The sequence below is a fragment of the Xenopus laevis genome, chromosome 8L (assembly GCF_017654675.1).
Source record: "Xenopus laevis strain J_2021 chromosome 8L, Xenopus_laevis_v10.1, whole genome shotgun sequence".
NCBI lineage: Eukaryota > Metazoa > Chordata > Amphibia > Anura > Pipidae > Xenopus > Xenopus laevis.
In genome coordinates this window covers 62,596,847-62,601,761 of record NC_054385.1, presented here as the reverse complement: position 1 = coordinate 62,601,761, position 4,915 = coordinate 62,596,847, and the positions used below count along the sequence as shown (strand labels likewise).

The 4,915-nt window shown below is 40.8% G+C and overlaps 1 non-coding gene across 1 annotated transcript; it reads left to right on the top strand.

The window, feature by feature from the left end:
• The first annotated feature begins 284 nt into the window (after positions 1–284).
• Positions 285–371, top strand: trnastop-uca. Its single transcript has one exon. It is a non-coding gene; the product is annotated as a tRNA-Sec (tRNA).
• Positions 372–4,915: the final 4,544 nt, after the last annotated feature.

Genomic DNA, 4,915 nt, shown 5'->3' with positions numbered 1-4,915 from the left:
CAGCAACCACACGCCCCTCCTCCCTCTTCCCGTTTTTTCATTGAAAATAAACCGAAGCGTATTGTTATGGAAGTACCAGCATGCCTCGCGCGCGTGTATGCTATGCGATCTTGTTTGATTTCCCTCGATTTCACGTTAGACTAGTCGGGGTATGTAAGCGGCGATACGTTTAACTAGAAAAGGAATAGTCAGATTTTTGATACCAGAAACAATTTTTTGTCACCCCAATATATAATATAATGGTGGGAGGGGGTATAAAAGGAAATGGGAGTACTGAGGTATTTGCCCGGATGACCCTCAGTGGTCTGGGGTGCAGGCTTCAAACCTGTAGCTGTCTAGCGACAGAGTGGTTCAATTCCACCTTTCGGGCGAGGGCTTCTCCTTTTTCATCTCTTCTATCCTCTGATAAATAGCTCATCTCAGTGGCTATATAATGCGCTTAGCAATATTCTTTACCGAAACGGCTTTCTATTTTACATTCAGTCACAGTATACAGTATCCATAACAACCAGGTTCCATTTTATTATGTTTGTCATTTCTGATATCTTTAGTACATGGGTAACTCCAGGTGGCCAGTCTATCAGTCATAAGCTGCTCCCTTATATCTTGCTCAAGTGAACTTAATATATCAGTAACAGTTAATACAGTTAAAAGGGAATAAAAAAAACATATGTGCAGTACATGATCACAGTTATCTTATTGAGTGTAAGATTCTTTTCTGGAAGTTGCATTTTCCTTTAGTTTAATTCTATTATGGACTAATTGTGCTTGTATTACAGGTATGGGATCCGTTAACTGGAAACCTGTTATCCAGAAAGCTCAGAATTACGGAAAGCCCTTTTCCTATAGTCTCCATTGTATCTAAATAATTCATATTTTCAAAAATGATTTCCTTTTTCTCTGTAATAATAAAACAGTACTTTGGATTTTAGCTTAAAGGAGAAATCAACCTGTAGGGAAAAAAACCCCGTACCCCCAGCCCAGGTAGACCTCCCTCCCAGGACCGGAACTAGGGCTAGGAAGAAGAGGCAGTTTCCTAGGGTGCAATGATTAGGGGGTGCTGGGCAGCTACCTCTTGTGCCTACACCTAGACCGGACTCACCTGGAATTCAGCGTAGGCTATGTCCCCCGAACGATATTGCGCATGCGCGTGAACAGCATTACTGTGCATGTGTGAGCGTCGTTACTGATCAATCCTGTGTCGTTACTGTGCATGCGCGTGTGACGGGGGAAGGAAGGGTGGCGAGCTGGCGTCTGGGTTGCCTTTGGCCATCTTCCGGCTCCTCGGTAAGCTGATTGAGAGATCATCAATTTCCGTGTAATTCCGCGCATGCAAAGTTGTCGCAAACCGGCAAACTGCTCCAACTGCGCAAGTGCAGAAATACAGATCTCAGAAGTAACGTAGAAACAGAACACACCGACACAACATGGGTACTGCTAGCAGGTATAACCTTCCTCTATCGCCAAGCACCTGGGATTCGTGTTTGTATGGACGGCCAGGGTGTGCGAGTGTAAATTCTTACAGATCTCTCAGTCAGTTTACAGAGGATGCAGAAGATGGATGTGTGGTACTTTGCTGGAAGAATCTGCGCCGAGGAGTACGTATGGAGTATGGGGCATTTCCCTGGGAGTAGTTAGCCTGGGGGGAGGAGGGAGGGAGGTCTACCTGGGGTGGGGGGTACAGGGTTTTTTCCCTACAGGTTGATTTCTCCTTTAACTAAGATATAATCCTTGTTGAAAGCAAAAGCAGTCTATTGGGTTTATTTCATGACTTTTACATGATTTTCTAGTAGACTTAAAGGAGAAACAAACCCTTAAAAATATAACCACTTACCCCCCACCCTACATAGACCTCCCTCCCTCCTCCCCCCCAACCTAGCTGTCCCCCCCCCAGGCAAATGGCCCTAACTCTTTACTTACCCCTCCGTGCAGATTCTGTCCAGCGGAGTTCACAGCAGCCATCTTCAGACGGTAATCTTCAAAATGAGACTGGCGCATCAGCAATTTTCGTGAGTTTCGGCACATACACAGTTGTCGTGAATCAGAAAATTTTAGGGATGCACCGAATCCAGGATTTGGTTTGGGATTCGGCATTTTTCAGCAGGATTCGGATTCGACCGAATCCTTCTGCCCGGCCGAACCGAATTTGCATATGCAAATTAGGGGAGGGGAGGGAAATCGCATTACTTTTTGTCACAAAACAAAGAAGTAAATTTTTTTTCCCTTTCCCACCCCTAATTTGCATATGTAAATTAGGATTCGGTTCGGCCGAATCTTTTGCAAATAATTCGGAGGTTCGGCCGAATCCAAAATAGTGGATTCAGTGCATCCCTAGAAAATTTCTTCAACTGCACATGCGACACTTCGCCGGTCTCATTCAGAAGATTACCGAAGCAGAAGAAGATGGCGCCCGTGAACTCTGCTCGACAGAATCTGCACAAAGGGGTAAGTAAAGAGTTAGGGGCATTTGCCCGGGGGGGGAAGCTAGGCTGGGGGGAGGAGGAAGGTCTATGTAGGGTAGGGGGGTAGGGGTTTTTTTTATTAAGGGTTTGTACAAGTATGGGACCTTTTATCCAAAATGCTTGGGACCTTGGTTTTTCCTGATAACGGATCTTTCTGTAATTTGGATCTTCACAGCCTGGACCCAACAGGCTGATTTTGCTTCCAATAAGGATTAATTATATCTTAGTTGGGGTCAAGTACAATGTACTGTTTTGTTATTATAGAGAAAAAGGAAATTGTTAGAAATTGGATGAAATGGAGTCTATGAGAGATGACTTTTGCAAATCCTTTCCTATAGTACAAATGCAGAGCTAAACTGGGATTAATATTATTGTTTTTATTATTTATCTTCTCCAAAATTTCAAATCCATTTTAGTATCTGTGGAATGCTTAGAATTTATATTTTTATTTTATAGAATTCAGATATAGGACCTTCTAGCAAAACATGCTAGTTCAGCCTTTGAGAAACATCTTTAGTCATGATGTACTAAGCATGTACGGTATTACAATCCCTAATATTCTATATTCTATTCTGTTTTAAATAGTACAAAAGCACAAATCAGCTATTAACATAACTATATAAAACTATAGGTCTTCCAAATCATTTTAGTTTATGCTTATATTGTTTTATAAATATAAAAAAAGTATGATTTGCGGATGTATTATATATATATATATATATATATATATATACATATATATATATATATATATATATACATATATATATATATAGTATGTGTGTGTGTATATGCCTTGCCTCTGTGCATACAAGGATAAAGGGCCAGATTCCATTCAGTGAGAGAAAGGTTTATCTCGTTAAACGTTACACATGAGATTCAATTTGAGATGCAATTCGATTAATGGACAGAATTAATAAAATCTTATCTCACAGTTTATCACATGAAAACTCCATTGAAGTCTATGGGAAAAAAAACTGGAACGGAATTTGGAGAAAGTTTTTTTCTCCTCTAATTGAATCCCCCCCCATGCATTTTCACTTGATAAACCAGGAGATAGTTTTTTCTCACTGAATTGAATCAGGCCCTATGTGTTCTAACCACAAAGCCAATATTAATAGAGCACCCTCATATTTTAGCCCCACATGCCATCCTTGCTCTGCATCTCATTTTCCTCTCAATCTTACCAGCATTTAATGTGTTACTTGCTTAAAGAGACTTAAAAGCCAGACCTCCCTTCAAAAATCACTGAACCCCTATCCACATGCAGAAGTAGATGTGTCTAACCAATAGTATTTTTTTAATAGCAACTGGTGACTATTACTCTGTGTTTGGAATCCCAGCTTGTTTTTTGAAACCCCATTCTCTTAGCATCCAATAACTGACCCAGCAGGCGCAGTGAATGCTTCAGAGCAGTAGGCTAAAAAGCAAAGGGATGGAATCACAATTTTTAAGCTTAAAGCAGCAATTACACCAAAAAATACAAAGTGTTTTAAAGTAATTAAAACATAATGTATTGCTGCCCTGCACGCAGGCGCCCCTAGGACCGCTGTCGTTCATAGCCCTTGTCCCCTTCCCTTTTATTTTATCGGCCCAGAATGGGGATTGGTGCACGGGAAATTTAAAATCTATCGTATCTCCTGCGCATCCCCAGTGTTTCTGAACTAATGTGGGTGTGGTTGGACAGCATGCTGCCCCCTAAAATCCTGCCGCCCTAGGCCCGGGGTCTTGGTGGCCTCTCCACAAATACGGGCCTGGCCCTGCACTGGTAAAACTGGTGTGGTTGCTCCAGAAACACTACTATAGTTTATATAAAGTAGCTGTTGTGTAGTTGTGGGGTCAGCCTTTCAAAGGAGAAAGCCACAATTACAAAACAGATAAACTCTGTAAAATATAATGGTGTTCTACAGAGTTTATCTGCTATTTAACCTGTGACATTTAGCCCTCTTTCAATTGCCTCTATTTCTACACAGCAGCTTTTTTTATAAAAACGAGAGTAGCGTTTCTTAAGCAAAAAGGCCAGTTTTACGAGTGCAATGCCACACTACATTATATTTTAATTACTTTCATTTTTTTGGGTGTTACTGTTCTGAAAATTGAGGGCCACTTCGAGAAGATTAAGCTAGAAGGGCACCATTGAATGTCTTTATTTAAATGCAGTCAGTTTGCAATAATGTAGCCTGGTATCCTGCATTTAGTAGACATGTACCTGATTTTGCAAGTGATCTGGTAAGCTTAAATCTGGTTGTCTAAACCATCAGGTGAATCACAAGGTTCCTCAATCCATACTACTACCGTCTACTATTCCGCTTTTTTTTTTTTGTGCCCCAGTTTTTGCCTGCAGGTGTAATAACCTTTTCTAAGAGATTGCCAATTCATTTAATTGTAAATGAGAACATTTTATTTTTAAAGAACACAAAATAGCAGACATCAAAAGAAGGCAATTTCAAATA